Raw genomic sequence first — 23,975 nt, forward strand, 5'->3', positions numbered from 1 at the left:
CTAATTTGACAATAAACTATTAAAAAAAAATAATAAAATAAAATGCGCTAAACATCTCTAAAATTTCCAAAATGTGTATCAACTATTGTCTGAATTTTGCATCTTCATTCTTCATTGCCCTACGGTGATTGACAATGATACAGATCTTCTTGCCCTAATGTTTTGACAAACTCATCATAAGTTGAAAGTATCTTAAGTTGAAAATGCATTTAATACATCTAACCTATCAAACATCACAGCTCAGCCCGGCCTACATTAAACACTCCCAGAACACTTACATTAGCTTATCATTGGTCAAATTATCTATCATAAAAGGCTATTTTATAGGAAAGTGTTGCATATTGTCTGTAATTTACTAAGTACATCACTGGAAGTGAAAACCAGAATAGCTATATGGCTGTAGAGTGGCTCTAAGGGGATCAGTTGTTTACCTTCATGATCATGTGGCTGACGGAGAGCTACTGCTGATCAGCATCAAGAGAGAGGATCCCACCATATTTCACGAGGGATTTCACTAGCCTGGGGAAAAGACACAAGTTCCAAATTCGAAGTACTGTTTCTACTAAATGCACATGGCTTTTGCACCATTGGGAAGGCAAAAACTCGCAGGTTGTTAGTCAGGCATTGTGTGTATTATATTAGCCCAGAAATTAACTCCTGATTTACCAGACCACTTTAAGATTGTGTTCCTTTATGTTATTTTCCCATGCCTTTTAAAGTGTGTATATGATTTTAATTATTCTCCAACTTCCACCTATTCAGAACACCACAGAATTTTCCGTAGGTGATTTGTAGAATTACCGTCAGCACCATTGTTAACTCAGAGTTCCTAAATGGTGTCCCAGAGGAATTGGTGAGTGAAGTGACTGCATGCAAGTCATTATTTTTTTAATTTAGACCCCAAGTCAGAAAATGTTCTTCATGCCAAAAGGGCTTTAAAAAAAATTGGCCCTGCTAACAGCCCAGTGTGAAGAATAATTGCTGATTGTTACAGATCAATAACGTCCAATTTAGAAAGACTGGAGAATTCCATGACTGTTATTTTGTAAAGCATTTTTGAGGAAAGCAAAATATTTGGAGCAATTAATGAATTAAAACCCCCAATACCAGGAAAGCAGAAATTAATAAGGAATAAGTCTTATGGGTCAGACACTAGAAACACATATATCTGGCTGAGATACACACCCCAGAAAAGATACAACCTAGGACAGGTTGTATCCTAGGAACCGGTGGAGACTTATTCATGAGCCCACTCTTTTGAATATCTTGTTATATTTAAGTAAAAGCTCAGGGACTATTTAAAGGCAAAAGATTTATTCGATCTGAAGAGAAACCAGAGTGCTCAAGGACTATTTAAAGCTTAGAAATAGCAAAGCATGTATTTTGCATGTTTTGATGGAGATTATTTTCTTGGAAACATGTCTCATTTTTCTGTCTCCTCCTTTGGTTCATCACGCATTCTATACTTCAATGCTTTTGCTGATTATTTAACATATTGTAGGCATAAGCATTTGTACTATTTCATGGATCTTTCTCTAAAGATCAGAATTCTTGGGTGTTCATACTTCCTTCTCCTGAGATGTCATAAATTCTCAGTTGTTATCTTTATTCTGCACAGCCTATGATTCTCCCAGCCAGCCTAGAAAGTAAGTCGATATAGAGGAAGGATAAGATTATTTGAGAGATTTGCATTCTGTATAACAGTGAAGTGGTGCAGTTTGTAGGAATGTACCTAACGTGTGGTGTGTTTATTATTTAAGCATGGGCTCAGGGTTAGGAAGACATTTAACAGGGGATAGAGAAAAATTCTTGAAGCTTGCTAAGATTTTAAATTATAAGTTATTCTGGTTACTTCTTTATGGATACAAGTTGAGAGTTAATATTCAGTGATGATGCAAAAGAAAGAGTCAGAAATATTTTAATTTTTAAAATAATGGGACATCTTAAATAGAGTTTGAAAGCATTTAACATTACTATATTAGAGAAAGTTCCAGAAGTCATCATTACAATATTAAATGACAGACAGAAAGGGTATAATCAAGATTTTTAATATCTATTTATATAACTGAAGCCAAGAGATCAAATTTTCGTTGGCTCTGTAATCATTTCAATTTGCACCATAAAATTTGAGTGAGAAAGATAATGCTGTCTTCCATTAGAAGTTGCACATCTCAGGGATGTAATCAGTCAATGCTCAAAATTTTAAAAAGAATAAAGCCTTTCTTATTTAGATAAATGTGTTTTGATCAAAAGAGGCTTTCATCAAAAAAGGTTCTATACAGAGTACAAAAAATCTTCAGGCTCTTGTCTTTGTTTCCTGCCAGACACTAAGAATTTCTGGATACACAGTGAAACACTGATTATTGACCTGATGATAGCTACCATTGAATATAATGGCCTTTACAAAAATATGTACATGTAAAGGCAGCCAGTAAACACATGGGCAAATCATGTGTGCACAGCATGATTAGTACACAATTAGATATCACCATGTTCCCTAACTGGATTGATAACCTGAAGTTAAACCATATAATTGGCAAAGACCATGCTAGTAAAGTCAGGCACTGAGAGACTGAGAGACTCAATTCCTAGTGGCTAAAATAGCATAATTCTAAGCCTGCTGTATTTTGAATGTATATCAGATTCACACATTAGTCTATCTCTGTAGATACATACTTATCATCCAATATTTAATACTCATCATTTGCCCAGCAATCTGTTTCTCACCAGCATCCCAGATAATATTTTATCAATGAATTATGCAACTATATATAATTTATCTTTCTTTCAAAATGTTTCATTAATAATTTCTGGCACTGAGATGAAGGGAAATCTTCTCAGATTGAAATTAGAACACAAAAGCTGATGAATGGCAATATGTCAAGTTGGAGATAATAATAATAATGCTAGAGATGCAGGAATAATTCCACATGCCAGTGACGGTGTTTTGCAACATCATTTTTTTCAAAATTTCAACAATAAATGAAAAACATACTTAATCATTTCAAGGTACCTTTGGTACAGTGCATAGAATCAAGAATACATTCATAACAGTTTCTCTATTCATGTTTTTAATTTTAAAATGAGAAGTATTGGGGCACCTGCATGGGTCAGTCGGTTGAGTGTCCATCTTCAGTTCAGGTCATGGTTTCATGGTTCATGGGTTTGAGCCTCTCCTCAGGCTCTGTACTGACAGCTCGGATTCTGTGTCTCCCTCTCTCTCTGCCCTTCTCCCACTCTCTCTCTCTCTCCCCAAAATAAATAAATGTTTAATAAACAAATAAATAAATACAAGTTATGAGTATTAAATGTAAGTTACCTTAGGATAAAATTACAAGTCCTCATTTTCATATTATTTTATTTAAAAAAATTTTTATGTTTATTTATTTTTGAGACAGAGAGGGGCAGACTGCAAGCAGGAGAAGGATCAGAGAGGGAGAAAGAGACAGAATTGGAAGCAGGCTACAGGCTCTGAGCTGCCAGCACAGAGCCAGACGCGGGGCTCTAATCAACAAAATGTGAGATCATGACCTGAGCTGAAGTTAGTCGCTCAACTAATTGAACCACTCAGGTGCCCCGCTCATTTTCATTTTAATATTTAATAACTATCCATGGCAACTGAAGTATTGTAGTAAGAGCATCCTTTTAAAATGTTGTGTCTATAAAAACAAAGAAGGTTCAGCCACAGAAAACTAAAAGTCAGGGTAATGTCTTATATTCCATTTGGTCCCAAATGCTGATCCATGAAAGCTGTCTAACTCACTAAATATATCTCACAGGGCAGCTTACTAAAGTTATGAAGTGCCTTGTTTCACCGTGAGGCATCATTTTTTCATAAGTTTTAATACTTGTAAGAAATCAGAACCTTGTAAGAAATCAGAAACCCAGCCCCATCTCACCCATTTTAAAAGATCCTCAGGTAATTCGTACACACATGAAAGTTTGAGGAGCTGGTCTAAGATGCTGGTCTAGTGGGTTTTTTGTGTTTTTTTGGTATTGTTTTTTGTTTGTTTCATTTTGTTGTCAAAACACACAGTAAACTTTATTCATAATTGCCAAAACTTGGAAACAACCAAGACATCTTTAGTAGGTAAATGAATAAGGAAATTATGATATGTCCAGACAATGGAATATTATCCAACGCTAAAAAGAAAAATGAACTATCATGCCATAGAAAGACATAGAAAAACCTTAAATGCATATTACTGAATGAAAGAAGCCAATCTGAAAAAGCCATATACAGTATGATTCCAACTATATGACATTCTAGAAAAGACAAAACTGTGGAGACAATAAAAAAAAAAACCCCAATGGTTGCCATGGGTGAGGATGAAGGGAAGAGAGGAATGGTTAGAACACAGAGGAATTTTAAGAGAGTGATGGATAATGATGGATGCGTGTCATTATATATTTGTCCAATCCCACAGAATGTATAACACCAGAATTGGCCCTAGTGTAGTCTATGGGCTTTGGATGATAATGGTATGTCAGAGAAGATTCATCCTTGGCGGGGTGAAAAAAAAAAAGCCATTCCTGTGAGTGATGTTGATAATGAGGAAATGGGGTACATGGGAAATCTATGTACCTTCGCTAATCCAATTTCTCATAAGTGGTTTCTGATCTTCAAAGATGAGAATATCAGATGGCATCATTTTTCATAGACCAGTTGAACTTAGGGTACCAAAGGATTAACAGAAGTATAATGGGAAGATACTTTTGTGCTTGCTTACTTTCTTTTTCAATGTCTTTTTCTTTAAGCCTCCTCTGAAACATGAAGTAGGACCCAGCCAGCTGAGAGCACAGACATTCCTGGATGAATGGACAGAGTATCAGGCAATTTTTGCAAAGGAACATGCTGTAGAAATCAATTGCCATAGATTGTAACTACACCTAGTTTTGAGGAAATCATACACCCAGATGGAATTTAAGATTTCTGAGGGAAAAAAATGCTATCCCTGAGTCACCACGCTTAAGAAAATATAGACTGTGCCCTCAATGGGATGAGAGTTATTCTGGACAAATAAAATTAATTCAAATGACTTGAGGTCTGGGGCAGAGGAGTACCTTTAGATAGTAAGTGCAAAACTTGCATATAGAAAATGGTTATTGTAATGGAATAAAACCAAGTCACCTTTCATTTTCGAAATACTGTTTGTGTATTAAAAAAAACTCAATCACCATGATGCTTACTGAATATTTACTTATGGAATTAAAGATTTCACTTGAACTTAACAGGATTTTTTTCCCTGCAACACTAGTTAATTGTCTTCATTGAAAAAATAGTAAAAGGCCATTGGAATTTTCTAAGGCATATTCTACACATGTGGGCAAACCATTTTTAACTATTCTCTTCACACCAAAACCTGTACCAGATAGTACATGAAGGAATGGGAATCAACTACAACTAATGCAGGCTCCTGCCATTAAATAATTCACATTCTCACAGAGGGGAGATCGAAGCATGTGTAGAGGGAAGGAACAGTAAGGTATGGCTGGGGTTGTGGGAGGGGACTGGAGCAGCATGTAATATTTCACAAAGGAAATGCAGCCTTGATGTGAATCTTCACAGAGGAGAAGGTGTTAACCAGCCCCTGCCATGACAGGGGAGAAAATTCCAGAAGGCAGGAGACTTGGAAAAGCTCATACTCATCTATAAAATAAGCAAGAGACTTGCTTTTTACTTTCAGGATGACATTTGTAATCAGCAAAGAGAAAAAAATTCTGGAACTTTAGTCTTTTTCAGATCATACGTAAATAAATAACAAGCCTTTCACAGTTGACTTCCTTCTCTTCAAAGATAAGGAGAGGAGAAAGGTCATCCAGCTTATAAACAGCTAAAGTAGACCAGCCTTTGCTGTAGCTGCTCATTTGGGACACTTTTATTTAGTCTGCTTACAATTTTAGAGTTAACCAGCTCTAATTGCTATATCTACAAGAGACTTGCTTCTCTTTATGTGTGGTTAATGTCAGACATTAACAGACAAGTAACTAAAATACAGAAAAGCATGATTAAATGGAATCCTTTTCAAATGTGCAGACTCTTTCAAAAGCCATTTAAAGAAATGGTTCACTTTATTTTTCCCAAGATGTGAGTTGGAATTGAAGCAAGGCTACTGCTTTTCCCTGGAGATCGATTTTCTAAGCTTGTAGTTCAGATCAGTCAATGTGATTATCCCTCCTGCCAAAGTGCCCACCTGTTCAAAGTCACACTGAGTAAAAAAGATGTTCTTTGTGCTGTCATAGGACTCCACGTAAATAAGGAAAATGATCATGTTCTCACCATTTGTGAAATGTTTCTGTCATTCTAAAGGAAAAGAATTGGATCAGAGCCTCAAGTACAAGCCCACTAATGACTTCTGAGTTAGCTAGATCACCCTTTCTAAAGGGCAGGAAAGTCTAAAAGAGGAATATTGCTTTTTCTAATGAAATACTGAAGACCATTCATCCTAAAAGCACAGAAAAAAGGACATAATAAAAGTTTAAAAGAGTTAAATATAAAATCTTCCTGGGGCATCTGGGTGGCTTAGTCAATTGAGCATCCAGCTCTTTTTTTTTTTTTTTAATTTTTTATGTTTATTTGTTTTTGAGAGAGGGGAGGCGGGGTGAGGTAGACACAGAATGCAAATCAGGCTCCAGGCTCTGAGCTGTTAGCACAGAGCCTGACCTGGGGCTAGAACTCGTGAACCCTGAGATCATGACTTGAGCTGAAATCAGATGCTTAACCGACTGAGCCACCCAGTCCCCCCCCCTAAAACTCTTGATTTTCAGCCCCACACTGAGCTTCATGCTGACAGTGCAGAGACTGCTTGGGACTCTCTCTCTCTCTCTCTCTCTCCCTCCTCTCTCTGCTCACATTCTCTCTCTCAAAACAAATAAACTTAGATTAAAAAAAAATATATATATATATAAAATTCTTCCTGACTGGACATAAAAATGTACCGTCTTTCCCAGCTGAAGTACTGTAAATCTTTAGAAATGGGACAATTGAGAAATGAGAAATGAAAGAATGTTATTCTCCTATTTCTTCTGAATACTCCAGTCTGCCACTGCTTGGGAGGAAAGGAAGGCTATATAATCCTGAAATCACCCCAATCATGGGGATATTACCAATAGAATAAAGAAGTCTTAAATATCAGAATGGCAAACATATCTTATTCAAAGTTTCTTTTTTCTCTTGATGCCAGAAAAGTCTGGATTTTTTCTTTTGCCGAGGAGCCACCAGAAATAAGAAACACTTCTCCAAATGGAGAGGATCCTTGGGTAGAATTCACCACTTGCCCTGAGAACCACTTTTACCTAATGTGTTTTTGTGAGCTGAACAATTTCCTGGAAGGGGAGAAATGCAATCTGGACTTTTTATTCCAAACATATATGTACTTCATACCCCTGTTTCTTATTAAAAGTGGCATAATGGTTTCTCTTAAGTTTTAATTGATTTATTATAAGAGATTTATTATAAGAGACATAATTTGATGTATTTACATGGTTAAACATAACAGGAATTTTTGAAGGAATACGCACTATCATTTTGTATTTTGTGTCTATCAATTAGCTTAAGGGATTAGAGCACAGTAGAGAAATGGGAACCCGTTGTTTAGGCCGGACTATTAGAGTCTTCAGTTGACATCACTCTAAAAGTAGGAGTATTTAAGGCCATTTTACAAAGTAAATGGTAAGGACAAGTCTGTAATAAGACTGTAATTTATTGTTCTGTCACTGCCATCACTTTGGGGTTAGTTAGCTCTTCCATCACTGCAAGCGATCGGACAGTTTCAATACCAGCCACAACGTTTCCCCGTGAAGCTGTTTCCATCTCTCAGTGCTCAGAGAGAGATCATTTGCAGTCACGGGAGAATTATGTTTAGTCATACACAAGGCAGAGCAAACCTAAATCTGATTTCTTCTGACTGGGAAAAATGTCCCAATTTCAATGTTTCGTGCCAGTAGATTCTACTCTCCTCTGAATGTACATTTCATTTGCATTACTGATTCTGTGCTAGAGTGGAAAGAACAAGAGCCTAGCATCAGGGGCCCTGAACTAAGTCCCCTGCTTATCTGTGACAACCAGTGCCAGGACACTTACTTGCCATTCCTGTGGCTTGGTTACCACATTGGTCAAATGCAGGAATGGACTAGATGGTTTCTAACATTGCTCTAAACTCTAGAAATCTATGATGTTATGGTCATTAACATTGTTATTGTTATCATTTAAGAGCTCTGTATTATTCTATAGGATATTTTAGAAAGCAAGTCATATAGAATACTTTCAACTCAGATATAAATTTATAATTATGATATAAAATCTATGATATTTCTAAGGATTCAAGGAAAAGAGATAATTACTTAACTGAAACTGTAGCATCAGCTATAGTTATAAAATGATGCTTGAACTTCCTAGAGATTGACATCTTTTTAGGCATCTAAAATCATCTTTCCTGAATGATTGATTCAGGAAAGGGTGCGTAGCTCAAGTTGGAGAACAAAATATGGGTGTCTCAGTAATTGTAGCAGCAGGAGGAAGGGAATTACGGACTGTGTCCACAATATGAAGTATGTTGTATTACCTCCTTTAGATATTTGGGAACTTGGTGACAGAAGACTTCAGTTTCGTGAAAGTGTAATATGAGATGTATTCCATATGAAAGAGTAGTTTTTCCCACTCACGTTATACATGAAGGTTAAATTTACATCAAGAGATCAAATGGTTTGTTTTCTGGAAGAAATTGCCACTTATAGCTAACACATAATAGAGCCCATATTTGTTTGCAAGGGTTACCATAACAAAGTACTCTGGACTGAGTGGTTTAAGCAAAAAAATTTATTCTCTCAGGCCCTGGAGGTTGGAAGTCCAAGACAATGGCATCAACAAAGTTGGTTACTTCTGAGGGTCAAGAAAAAGACCTCTTCCAGACCCCTGTCCTTGACTTGTAGATGTTCTTCTACACCTGATGTCTTCACAGTCTCCTCCATGTGTGTCTGTGTCCAAACTTCTTCTTCATATAATGACACCAATCATATTGGATTAAAATCCACCCTAATGATCTGGTTTTAATTTAATTACCTCTAAAGACCTGTCTCTAAATGCAGTCACATTCTGAGGTACTGGGGTTAAAACTTCACCATATGAACACTTGGTGCACATTCTGTCATTACAGTCTTAAACCAGTGCAAACCCTTTTCAAATAACTTTACATATATTAACTCCTTTTTTCTTTTTCACAAGAATGCTGTAAGTTCTAATTACACATTACATTTTGCTCAACAAGGATGTGGCGAAACAAGGATTCTAACTCAGTCTAAATCTGAGCTCCCACTTATATGTTTTGAACCACAGCTTGGCAGATACTAGCTAAAAGGTTCCCAAATTCCCTAAAAGTTCCCTAATCCTATTTTTTCTTCCTAGGTATAAAAGAAGGCTACTTTCTCCTGCAGTTAGTTTGGAGCCATATAATAGAGGATTGGTCAGTAGAATGTGAGCTCAAATGACAAATGCCACCTCTTGACCTGGTACCTAATGTATCCCAATATTTCTTGCTCTATCTCTTTACTGTTTAGCCTACTTAACACAGAACTATAAGGAACCAGAAGAGGCCTGGGAATATGGGGCCCAAAAAGATGGAAGGGCCTGGGACTGCTGAATCAGTCCATGAAGAGGTTATTAAACAGTCAAACGAATCACAATATTAATGAGAAATAAAATTTTATTGTATTAAGCTCACAAAATGCTGGGGTCCATTACAATATCAGCCGAAGCAATTATGCTGGCCAATCAACATGCCAGCATAGATACCTATTACTCAGAAGAAACCTAAAGTGACACAGACTTCCCCTTTTGTAGAAGAAAAATGCTAACACTTAGAGAAAATAAGTCATTTTTTCAAGTCAGACTATGTACATTACATAATGATAGATGAGAAAAATTAGAATAAAAAATCCTGTCATCATAAGGCTTGGTGTCTATGGGAAATTACTAATACAATATTTTTATGCCCTAGTTTTGCCACCTAAACATTATTCCTCAAGAAAAGCCTTCATTTTTATGGTACATAAGGAATTAAGTACATGGTTGTGATAGTGATGGACACTTCGGTTACTTTGATTGCAGAAAGTGCATTTTTCTAGGACAAAGAGGAAGTGGGGAGCCGTCATATGTGACATGAGAATGAAGTAAATGCACTAAATCTGATAAACCATTGTGGATCTTGTCCTTTTTGTCTTCCATTATAGGTGTTTTCAAATTTTTGCTATTAAAATTACACTGAGATAATTGAAACCTTTTCTCTTTAGGATATAGTGTTGTCTCTTATATGTTCCAAAAGGTGGAGATTTGCTCAATACTCCAAGAGCTTACCAGAACTCTTAGCATTCTGTTTCATCTTTCTGTTTATGTTCTATGATGTTATCTATTAGTTTTGCAGGTATTTCCTTTCTTAGGTCAATGAAACATGCTTCTATCCCTAGTTTTTATACATTGGCAGTGAATTTTGTCAAACAATTTTACTCCATCTATGATAGTATCGCATGCTAATTTTCATATTCAGTCTGTTAATATGATGAAGTCCATTGATTATTTTATCAGTGTTGAACCAAGATGGCATTGCTGGAGCGAACATCACTGTGGTGATGAGTTATCCTCTACCTATACTGATGGATTCAGCTAGCTAATATTTGTTAAGAATTAACAAAAACCTTTCATCTGTTGATGAGAGATATTGGTGTGTAGTTTTCCTCCCTTGTAATACCTTGTGATTTTTGAAAGCCAGATTTATTGTTTAGGTAAAAGAGACTGAGAAAAATAGTCCTCCAACAGAAATACTTATGCCAATTTGATTAAGAGTTATCCCGTGTTTACATTGTAACAATAGGTGCCAGAGACTCCAGTTTTGTCTAATATTTTTGTTTTAATCTTTTCTCTTGACTCTGGTTGCATCTTCCTTAAGTACTTCTCAGAGAGTCTATGTCTATAGCTCTTACACCTGTAATCCACTGTTTTTTATATTTATTTTTTAAAACTTTAATGTTTATTTATTTTTGAGAGAGAGAAAGAGAGAGACAGAGCAGGGGCAGGGGCAGTAGGGGAGGGGCAGAGAGAGAGGGAGACAGAATCTGAAGCAGCTCCAAGCTCCATGCCAACAGCACAGAGCCTGACGTGGGGCTTGAACCTATGAACCAGGAGATCACGACCTGAGCTGAAGTCGGACAGTCAACTGACTAAGCTACCCAGGTGCCCCTATTTATTTATTTTAAAATCTTTGTTTATGTTTTTGAGAGAAAGAGAGAGCAGGGGAGGGGCAGAAAGAGAGGAAGAGAGAATCCTAAGCTGATAGCACAGAGTCCAATGGGGGCAAGAGTCCGATGCTTAACCATCTGAGCCACTTAGGCATCCCAATCCACTGTTTATTATTCTAGAGTACTGTTGGTGGTATCCTAAGGAGTAAGAGATGGGGAGTTCTCTAATCTTCCAATTAAATCTTAGTCAGTTATTGGGTCATAAGTCAGGGTGTAGCCTTTGCAAGTATTTTAATGTCTTCCGTCACTACAGCCGTTTTGGCCCTGCCCCAACTCTGTTCCCTGGCTGTAGCTTTCCCAGTCTATTTCCTTGAATGTCTGCCCTCAATGACTATGTCTCTCTCACTCCTTTAGGTAAGAAAGGAGGACTAGAAGAGGCAAGAGAAAAGGACTCCCCTTCCTCCACTAGGATAAGATTTCAGAATTGCACTCTGGCAAGGTCCTTTCTCCTGGGGAGTAGACCTTTGTTAGGAGAAGGCTCTGAACATGTTTCTTCCCCTCCCTCTGTTGGGGCCACCAGAGGACCATAGTGGGATTCTCACCATGAAAGCCTAATAAAGTCCTGGAGATAAAACCAATGCACGTGTTCCCCGCCCCTACCCCACCCCTCCCACTTTCAAGCTGCTCTCTCAGCCTAAGCTATTCACACACCTAAGTTCTGCTACAAGTTTATCGTTCCATTGGCTTCTGCTTCAGGTGAGTGGATCTTGGTTGCTGTACGTCTCTAGATGCACCTCTCTGGATTTGAAGTGGTGATTTACCCTGTGACCTCTGTTCTCTTATAGGTTTAATAAAAGTCATTGATTTTCAGGGTTTTTTTTTTTCAAGTTATATTTCTTGTAGAAATAAGAGTGATGACTCCCAAGCTCTTACATGTCATAGATGAAACTAGACAATGGCTGTCTTTTTAAGTTTAGTAAATGTTTAAAAGTTTCATATTCATCTCTATAGAAGATTCAACTATTCAATAGCATACTTACAGAGTTGAGCTTAACTGGACCCTAAATTAAAAAGTTCAAACTCTCAATTATATTTCCTGTATTGGAAGGTATTTTAATCTTAGAATGGTAGTATTCAAAATGCATAGGCAGGCATTGCTTTATTTTTTTCCATTTTGTGAAACACAACACAATGTGATGAAATTTCCTATTGCAGCATCACATTTTAAAAAAAGAAAACATATTTCCAAGAGCTTGATATATGTGTGTCCCACAAAACACTATATTTTATACTTTCTGCTGGAAGTTCCATATTAATCTGTGCATTCATGTGATTGAGATTACATATGGGAAACAGATTTGTTTACTGCATAGTCAGATGAGTTCTTTTAAAGAAATTTATTGTCAGTATAAAACTAATACAGAAAAAGAAAACTATAAAAATGTATATTTTGAATTCCTTTCAAATACATAACAGAAAAACAGTTGCTCATATTTTGCTATTTTTTTATGATATTTTTTGTTCACTCCTCACATATTTTAGGGAAAAGCACTCTAAAATATGTCTTGCTCGCTTCAAATATTATCAAAGCAGGAGCTTATCCAGACGCTATTATGTCTGTCTAGATATACTTTAGTGTCTAAAATTATTTTATCATTTATATAGCTACTCTGTATTATTGACTATCTAGATTATTTATAATCATTTAACTATGTTTTATCCACATTTATTAATATATTTTTAAAATTTGTCTCCCAGATTTACTGAGGCAAATGGCCTTATTGGTTTTTCAGAAACAAATTTAATAATTTTTCATTTGCATGAGCCATATGCTACTTAAGGTACCATTGACTGTTTCCTATGCATTGGATAGTATTTTTGAGTGCTTACCTGTGATCATCACAGGGACCATATAATGGTGATTTTGTTGTCTTTTCCATTTTAGAGAGGAAGAAACTGTGGCACAGATACATTAAGTGAATTGCTTAAGGTTAGACAGAAGGCAGGCGGTGGAGCTAAGGTTTGAAGCAAGGCAGTTTGGTTCTGGTTTCTGGAAGCCTCTCCCCAAAGTTTTATTCCTTTTTCCATTTTACCACATCTCCATCATGTAAAATTTTTTTCTAATTGAAAAAGTTAAAGTAGCATGCACTTTATTCAATAACTATTTACTACGCAATTACTGTGTCCTAGACACCACTGTTCTAATTGCTCGTGATACATTGTGCTAATTGCTTGTGATACATCCATGTACAATCAGACATAGATCTCTGCCCCCATGAAGTTTACATTATAGGAGAGGAAGAGAAAATACAATTTATGTAACTAATGAGTACATTATATATTATGTTAAAATTCGGTAAGTACTATCTATAAAATCACATTAGAATAGGCTTAGGGAATAAGAACTTAGAGGGATGGCAGGTGGTGGTAGTAACAGAATAGGAGAGCTTTAAGCAGAGAGAGGCATGAGCATGCTCACCAGGGAGGTAGAGACAGACAGAGGAATAGCTCAAGGTAAAGATCTAAGACTGGAGGATGGCTGGTGTTTCTGAGAAATAGCAAGATCAGTGTGAGACACATAGAAGCAAGTAGATGTCAGGATATTAATGAGGGTAGATTACAAACTGTTAAAATTTGACTTTTAGTTTGCATGAAATAGGTTGGGAATGATTGTAGGGTTCTTTTTTTAAATAAAATTTTATAATGTTTATTTATTTTTGAGGGAGAGAGAGAGAGAGCAAACGGGGGNTTGGCTGCTTAACTGACTGAGCCACCAGCCACCCCGGGAATGATTGTGGGATTCTTAGCAAAGATCCAACTTACTGACTTTATGGCATGTCTTTGATTACTAATGAGGTTAGCTATTTTGTTCTTTAATATCATTTCCTTTCCTGCTTTATAAATTACATATGGAAATCTTTTGTTTACTTTGGTCACTTTGAGTAAAGCTTCCTCTTTGCCCACAATGTAAAGCATTGCTGGGTAACGAAAAGCCGTTTATGGTGTAATATAGAGTAATTTATAGATTCAGAATGAGCTGAAAAACCAAGTTTCTTGATGGATGGGAACCAGGATAGCTCTGGGACTCAAAACTAGAGACCAGAAACACCATGCAACATAGCTCCAAGTGCCTTTGAAGTACCTTCAAATATCAGAAAGAATTTGGTTTATTTGCATAAGTGATGTGCCCACTTTTGTGATTGGTGGTTGGAGTACCGAGACTGGTAATTTACCAGAATCACGGAAATAAAAATGAGATCGCTTTGCCAAAAGAAGATATATCAGATAGACAAAAAAGAATATCAAACCTAGTGTTTAAAAAATTAATTTGTAAGAATTATTTATATATAAATGGTATTAATAATTTATTCGGCATATTTGTTGTAGCCTGCCAATTATTTTATAGTTTATATTAATGCTCCTCTTTATTAGATGCAGATACAAATGTGTTCACTGTATTATCTCCTAACCAACTTAGATGGTTTTGGAAAATACTGTTTTATCAAAAGCATTGGTGAAAGGTGAGGGGTTTTCTTTTATGAGTCTTTGAAAACGATATAGAAGGATGGACTTACATTTGTATTATCATAGGGATAGTCGAATGACTAAGAAGTCCGTGTAGCTCTTGGTAGCTGAGAGTTTTTCTGAGCTAGTTGTTAAATTGTTTTCAACACACATTTCTGTGTTGTTATTAAGCCCCTTTCCCCCATATGCTTTATATTTTATAAAGCACTTCAATTTATTTCATCTCATAAGAACGAGAGTCACTTGATGCAGGTGGGTAGGTGCAATATCTATTGCTATTCAAAAGAAAGTGAAGCATAGAGGAAACAAGGTAAGGCTTTCCCATTCTTCTCTGAGAGCCCAGACTCCCCATCTGATTATCTCAGAGACCTATCCTTTAAGGAGCTTTTCCCTTAAAAGTACATTACTTGAGGTATAAATTTTAATTGAAGTATGATCTTAATTGAATTATAAACAAGAATACGGTTTATTGATATATTACATTAATACCAGCATACTGATGTATTCAAATACAACATACACAATTTATGGAATAGAGAGAGTGACGTATCATCTTTACCTTCTTCAGAATGCAAATGAAATAACCACTCTTTTTATAGTACTCCTTTTCTGCAAATCACCTCTTCCTTTCAGGATGTATCTATCTGTGTGAAACCTTGAAATTCATAAATCAACTCCAACCTTCAGTTCTGTGGGATTGTCATTAAATTCACGAAAAGACAGGAGGTTAATTGTAGACTGAGAGCGTAAGCCCACTAGACTTGCTGAGTGTTATAAGCCTTATCACAGTCATATCTGATCAGAAACAACAAAGATGTAAAATTGGGTAGTGAGTTTTGCCAGAAATCCAAGTTCATCATTACTTAAAGCTCAGCAGCTTGGGTTTATAACTGGGGAACATAACTTTGCAAAAACATTTTATATTAATTATCTGGTTTCTTCAGTTCTTATACCTGAGATGCTGTTTGATTACACAGAAATTCAGCTTGATACTTAGACGATACATGAAAATGATTACATTTAGTATGACAAAAACTTACATTTATTAAATGCTTATAGGCTAAGCATTTCTTCTAGGTGTTTTACATGGATTAGTGCATGTAATATTTACAGGGCTACTGTGAAGAAAGATCTGTTGCTGTTTCATATGTTACAGGTCAGAAGTTGAGGCCAAGTATTCCGTTAGCTTGTCTACATTCACACAGCCAGTTGTGGAACTGAGGAATAGTTGAGCCTAAGCAGCCTTTGGACCAGAGCATTTACACTAAAAATCATACTGTTGTCTTTCAACAAATAAGCATATCAAATACTTGGATTTTATGGGTCAGAATCTTTCTCATTTTGCTAAATATGAGAAAAAAATGTGTGGGTCACAGTTCAGGTTTGGTGTTACCTGAATTCAAACTCCAGGGGTGCCTGGGTGGCTCAGTCAGTTGAGCATCTGACTTGGGCTCAAGTCATGATCTCACAGTTTGTGAGTTCGAGCCCCGTGTCGGGCTCTGTGCTGACAGCTCAGAGCCTGGAGCCTGTTTCCGATTCTGTATGTGTGTGTCTCTCTCTCTGCCCCTCTGCTGCCCATGATCTGTCTCTCTCTGTCTCTCAAAAATAAATAAATGTTCAAACAAACAAACAACAAACAAACTCCAGCTTCACTTTTTATTGAGCCAGTTTCTTATCCTTAAGCCCATGTTCTCAGCTATAAAATGAAGGCAAGAACACAGGTGTTCTTTGTGGTTATAAGCACTAAAGAATTAACAATATTATTGTTAATATTATTTATTTGTTTATTTTTTATTTAATTTTTTTAATGTTTATTTATTAAAGAGAGACAGATTACAGTGGGAGAGAGAGAGAGAGAGACTTAGAGAGGAAAAGAGACAGAATGCAAAGCAGGCTCGAGGATCTAAGCTGTCAGCACAGAGCCTGAGGGAGGCTTGAACCCACAGAGCCCTGAGATTATAATCTCATTTGAAGTANAACCCACAGAGCCCTGGGATTATAATCTGAGCTGAAGTAAAACGCTTAACTGACTCTGCCACCCAGGTGTCCCTTTATATTATTTATTTATGTATATTTTTCTTCTGTGTTTTTCCCTCATAAAGACTCTATGACAATTACACTTAAGCCACTCCAACAAACAGGTTAATAAAAGAAAAATTCATTTTGGGGCACCTGAGTGGCTCAGTCAGTAAAGCATCCGACTTCAGCTCAGGTCATGAATTCATGGTCCGTGGGTTTGAGCCCCGCATCGGGCTCTGTGCTGACAGCTAGCTTAGAGCCTGTCTTTGGATACTGTGTCTCCCCCTCTCTCTGACCCTCCCCTGCTCATGCTGCTTTATCTCTCTCTCAAAAATAAATAAAACATTAAATTTAAAAAAAAGAAAACTCATTTTGATGTGAACAAGAAAGAGAAAACACACTAATTATTTTTACCTTTAGTAAATAGATATGACTCTTAGAAAAATTGCATTATGTCACATGAACCTTGTCTTATTCAAAGCTGGTGCATTTTGAAAGCAGATGTATAAAATGATTAATAATTATCATTAAATAAGGAAATAATGAACTTCCCTGCCATACTTAAGTTGTGGCTTTATTTTGTTTTATTGAAGTATAATTGACATATAACATGATTTTAGTTTCTGGTGTACAAAATAATGATTTGATATATGTATACATTGAGAACTAATCACCACAATAAGTTTAGTTAACATCCATCACCACACGTAGTTACACAATTTATTTTCTTGTGATGAGTTAAGACCTTTTCTCTTAGCAACTTTCAAATATGCAATATAGTATTATTGGCTACAGCCACTATACTGTACATTACATCCCTATGTCTTGTTTATTTTACCTTGGAAGCTTATACCCCTTTAACTCTCAACACACATTTTGCCCACAACCCAACCAACAATCTGTTTATTGTATGAGCCTGTTTCTTTTTGTTTGTTTCTTTTTTGTTTTTTAGGTTGCACATATAAGTGAGATCATATGGAATTTGTATTCCTGTCTGATTTATTTCACATAGCATAATGCTCTCAAGGTCCATCCATGTTGTCACAAATGTCAAGATTTCATTCATTTTGATGGCTGAATAATATCCCCCATATGTGTGTGTGTGTATGTGTGTGTGTGTGTATATATATGTGTGTGTGTGTGTGTGTGTGTGTATCCATATATATATCACATTTTCTTTACCCATTTATTCATCAGTGAACATATCGGTTATTTCCATGTTTTGACTATTGAAAAATAATGCTGCAATGAACGTGGAGGTGCATATATCTTTTCAAATTAATGTTTTTGTTTTATACCCAGAAGTAGAATTTCTGGATCATATGGTAATTCAGTTTTTAATATTTTGAGGAATGTTCATACTATTTTCTCATCTTTGCACTAGTACATTTCCACCAATAATGCACAATGGTTCTCTTTCTCTACATCCTTGCCAATACTTGTTACTTGTTATCTTTTTGATAATAGTCATTCTAACAGGTCTGAGGTGATAATCATTATGGTTTTGATTTGCATTTTCCTGATAATTAATGATCTTTTCATGTACTTGCTCATCTGAATGTCTTCTTTGGAAAAATGTCTATTTAGATCTTTTGTTCATTTTAAAAATCAGATTGCTAATTTTTTTTTTTTGCTATGAGTTCTTTATATAACTTGATTTTAAATTGTCATCATTAAAATAGTCTGGCAAAATAAGCACCGATATTTACTCAGATTTAGTTAGGTCAGTGTTCTGACATATAATCTGAAAACAGAAGTAGGTCACTGAAAAGAAGGAAGGTACCACTACCTGGAAGGAAAATCTAGTCTTGTAATGGCATTTCTTATTTTTCTAATATTAAATACTACTTTTAAAAATAAAAAGTCTGGATAATTATTAAGAGTTCTGCTCTTTTTTGGGGTGCCTGGGTGGCTTAGTCGGTTAAGCGTCCGACTTTCGCTTAGGTCATGATCTCACGGTTCGTGGGTTCGAGCCCCACGTTGGGCTCTGTGCTGACTGCCAGCTCAGAGCCTGGAGCCTGTTTCAGAGTCTGTGACTCCTTCTCTCTCTGACCCTCCCCTGCTCACACTGTCTCTCTCTCTCTCTCTCCTAGAAATAAATAAAACATTAAAAAAAAAAGAGTTCTGCTCTTTTTTGCCCATTTCCTAGTGGCTTCACTTCATACATGAAGACTCAAAGTTCTGGCATCTCCTTTTCATCTTTCCAAGTGCACATTTCTGTTTTGTCTCACCCCACACCATCTCTAATATATCATATACATTCTGTTTTTCATGATTATATTGGATTAATCAAATCACAAAAGTTAGGAAATACTGTTAACCAAAATACACAAAGAACTCTTAAAATTCAACAATAAGAAAACAAAACAACTTGATTTAAAACTATGCTAAAGACGTTAACAGATACTTCACCAAAAGAGATATGTGGATGGCAAATAAGCATGTGAAAAAATACTCCGGGTCATATGGCATCGGGAGTACGTGGGGGCATCTGGGTGGCTCAGTCAGGTAAGCGTCCAACTCCTGGTTTTGGCTCAGGTCATGATTTCATGGTTTCATGAGTTTGAGCCCTGAATCAGGCTTCATGCTGACAGTGTGGAGCCTGTTTGGGATTTTCTGTCTCCCTCTCTCTCTGCTCCTCCCCTCTCTCTTTCTCTTTCAAAATAAATAAAGATTTTTTTTAAAGAAGAACAATGTGCGGGGCACCTGGGTGGCTCAGTCGGTTGAGCGTCCGACTTTGGCTCAGGTCATGATCTCGCGGTTCTTGGGTTCGAGCCCCACATTGGGCTGTGTGCTGGCAGCTAGCTCAGAGCCTGGAGCCTGCTTCTGATTCTGTGTCTCCCTCTCTGATCCTCCCCTGCTCGCGCGTGCGCTCTCTCTCTGTCTCTCAGAAATAAATTAAAGAAAAAAAAAGAAAAACAACAATGCGCTACCACTGCACAGCTATTAGAATGTCCAAAATATGGAACACTGTCAACACTAAATGGTAACAAGAAGATCGAACAACAGGAGCTCCTGTGCATTATTCGTGGGAATACAAAATGATCCAGTCACTTTGGAAGGCAGTTTGGTTGTTTCTTACAACAGTAAACATTCTTACCATATGATCCAACAATGGGTAGATGGGTAAATCATACAACAGAATATCATTCAGTGCTAAAAAGTTATGAAACAATGGAAAGACATGGAAGAAACTTGAGTGCATATTGCTAAGTGAAGCCAGCCAGGCTGAAAAAGCTAAATACTGTGTTAAATTCTGGAAGCAGCAAAACTATAGAGACAGTAAAAGGATTAGTGGTTGACGGATGGGGTAACAGTGGGGTGGGGGTGATGACTAGGCAGAGCACAGAGGATTTTTAGGGCAGTGAAAATACTCTGTATGATACCATAATGATTAATACATGTCATTATACAATTTTTCAAATATATAGAACATGGAACATAAAGAGTGACCTATAATGTAAACTATGGACTTTGGGTGATAATGATGCATTACTATAAGTTTAACAATTGTAATGAATGTACCACTCTGGTGGCATTTGTTGAAAACAGCGGAGTCTATGTATATGTGGGGGCAGGGATATATGGGAAATTGCTGTACCTTTACCACAATTATGCTGTTAAACTAGAACCATTCTAAAAATATAAAGCCTCAATTAAAAAAATAAAGGGTATAAAACTATACATCATGCAAATACTAACCATAAGTAGAATTTGAGGTAAGGACTATTATTAATGATAAAGTGGAACAGAGCATAATTATAAAAGGATCAATTCCTCATCTTCATTTTCCTCTTAATTTTCTTGAATGTCTAGAATAGAAGCCAAAATTGACAGAATAAAAAGGAGAAGTCTAATAAGTCACAAATATATGTGTATATTTTTATCCTTATCTTTCATTAATTGATAGATTAAATAGACAAAAGAAAACAGTAAAAAAGAGAATGATATCATCATTCATTCCACACTTACAAATGCAAGATACGTATTTTTCAAGTTCAAATTATTCACCAAGAAAAACCATACGCTGCTGTGTAAGCAAGAATTAATGCATTTCAAAATATTGAAATGATAGAAAATACATTCTCAGACCACAATGAAATCAAATTACAAAGCCATAAAAAAGATACAAATAAAATATCCAGATTTTAGAAATAAGATCATATTTCAAATAAAATTCACGAGTCAAGGAAGAAACTTCAATAAAGTATTTCAGGCTCACAGGTAATAGAATCACAATTTATATGATGCCACCAGAGGCCATGCCTGGAAGGGAATTTCAAACTTTTAATGTCTGCTTTGGAGAAGAAAAATTTTAAATCAACAACTTAAGCTCTCAATTGCAAAAGTGAGAAAAAGAAGAAAAAAATTAACCTGGAATAATATTAGGGAAATATAAAAATGATGCAGCTTACAAAACATACCCCAAAATACAGGTAAATAGTGAAGCCAAATTCCTTCTTTCAAGTCAACAATAAAATTGATAAACACCCATCAAGACTGGTGGAGAGAAAAAAAACCTCAAAGAAGCATGTAAAACAGAACGGGGTCATCACTGTAGACAATCAAAGGATGATAAAGGTTCTACTCTTAGGAAATGAAGAGGTGAATGAGAAACAATGAGAAAAAGCAGATAATCTACAAAATAACATTTTTGAACTCATCAAAAAACTGAGGTCATAAGACAAGAGGTGAACTGAATTCCAAGGAGGACAAATCTGCTCTAAGGAGAAATGAGAAACTATCACTGGCAGAGCATAAGAGAAAGAGGTGGCCTCCATGAAAGTGTGTAAGAAGAAATCATCTACAATTTACTGAATTCTTAGACCAAAAGTAGGTTGGCATGTCAATTTCGAATAACTCCCCAGGCACGAGGAATTAAATATTCAATCCCAAACTCATCCCCACAAGGGCACAATGAGAAAGTTCGAGGGCAGAGCAGAAGAGCAAGAACAGGTCAGATGGAGGGTCAGGAATGCAGGAAGTGACTGGCAGCCTCTGGGGGAGACACAAAGCTATGCTGTCTTCCCTGTATCTCTCTCTCTTCTTTCTGATGAATTAACAGCTTCTTGTTCCCACAAAGTCTGAAGAAGGAATACAAGTGCGATGTGTCTGTCTCTAGGCAAAGATCTGTCGACATAGGTAAAAATATTCTGCTTGAGAGAAGCAAAAGCAAACTATCTATCACTGAGCGGGGAGAGGAGGAAAACTCTGAGGCCCAGGATTCTGCATTAACACCAAACAAATGTCTAGTGTAGCTTTTGAGGGATGAACAAAAAAACCCTGCCTAAGGTCACCGGTAGATAAAAGTCAGAGTTTGCTTCTCAAAGCCAATAGAGGCAGGGATGCTAAGAAGGGAGGCATAGGGCCTACCTAGGAGACACTGAGCCAGTGATTTCTAGTGGGGGTGAGGAGTCCGGAGACGGGCAGGACCACTGAGAAATACTCTTTTTGAGACAAAAGCATATAGGGACCATCAAAATTGTAGAGAGGAGCTGGAACATTGATAAAATCTTTCTGGAAACCCCAAGGTTCACTCTAAACACAGGGTAACAACTCATAATGCTGAAAGTAAAAATACCAACAATGAAACTGAAGCTAAGCTTAACTCCTGATTGGGTTGATTCAATCTTCTACCTTCCTTCACTCTACCACCATGACAAAAACAGAGGAAACCTCATATGGGGAAATAAATAATATTTATGACAAATATGAGTGACATTTGATAAAAAAATTATGAGACAAACACAAAACAAGAAAAACACACCTAATGTTGGTAATTATTTTGCAATATATACATACATCAAATCATCACATATGAACCTTAAAGTGACATATGTTTACATGTCCATAATATATCAGTAAATCTTGGGGAAAAGAAAAGAAAACCCATATTAAGGAATAAAGCAATCAACAGAAACAGGCTCTGAGACTATTTCGATGTTAGAAAGATCACATAGGAATAATAAGGAAACAGTAATGTTATAAATCATCTAATTGAGTAGTCGAACAATGATTGGGGAATTTCAGCAGAGGGCAGAATGTTAAAGAGTCAAATGGAAATACTACCAAAAAAAAAAAAAGGGAGAAAAGATATGAATGCTGAATAATTCTTTTAATATGTTAGTTTAACAATAAAGGGGATAGAGCTGAGAAAGACCAGTGATCTTGAAGCTAGGTTAATAGAAACTATCCAAACTGGAAGACTAAGAGGAAAAAAAAAGAGTAAACAATTCAAACATCATCTGAAGAATAAAGTAAAACTTAAGTTTTTGACCTTAAGTTCAGGAATAATAAAGAGGGGCACCTGGGTGGCTCAGGTGGTTGAGCGTCCAACTCTTGATTTTGGCTCAGCATGATTTCCACTCAGGTCATGATCTCACAGTTTATAAATTCGAGCCTCACACTGGGCTCCACACTGACTGTGAGGATCCTGCTTGGGATTCTCTCTCTCCCTGTCTCTCTGCCCCTTCCACATGTGCTAGCTCTCTCTCTCTCTCTCTCAAAATAAATAAACTAAAAAAAGGAATACTAAAGTAAACTAAACCCATCGTGTTATCGTTTTTGTTGTAAGTAGATATGGGTTGAATTATGAAACTCCAAATTCATAGATTAAATTTCAAAATCCCCAGTACCTCAGAATATGACCTTGCTTGTAGATAGCAGATGTAGTTAAGATGAGCTTATTCTCTCAGCTTTACTTTTTATTTACAGTTCTATCTGGAAGTAGTTAAGAAGATCTATTATGGGCTCTTTTCAGGAGGGGAGGGAAAGAGTAAGATATGAAGAACCAATATATTCCAATAATAAGTCTTTCTGCATGTCATTTAGAATTGCAGCTTCAGATACTAACTGAAGTAATAGTTCTGTAATTTTGTGGGTTTTCTTTTTACTTGTTGAAAAGATTTAACACTCCCAGGAAGCTTTTGACTATTAAGTATATTTATAATGGAAAGAAAACTAGAGAATACTTTGTGGACTGTCAAGAGTGAACAAACACTGTAGTTATAAGGTTAATGTGTCATTTTACAGGGTGAACTTTCTCCTGAACAATGGCAGCGGTGTGACAGAAAGAGAGAGAAGCTGCCACAGAAGGACAGTGAACAAGTAGAAAGCCAAGCAAATAAGAAAGCCTACCACCATCTTTCCCTCTGAGCAGCCAATTAGTTAGAGGAACATCGTCAAAAAGACTTAAAGACGTG

This window comes from Crocuta crocuta, unplaced genomic scaffold (genome assembly GCF_008692635.1).
Source record: "Crocuta crocuta isolate KB4526 unplaced genomic scaffold, BGI_CrCroc_1.0 scaffold11, whole genome shotgun sequence".
NCBI lineage: Eukaryota > Metazoa > Chordata > Mammalia > Carnivora > Hyaenidae > Crocuta > Crocuta crocuta.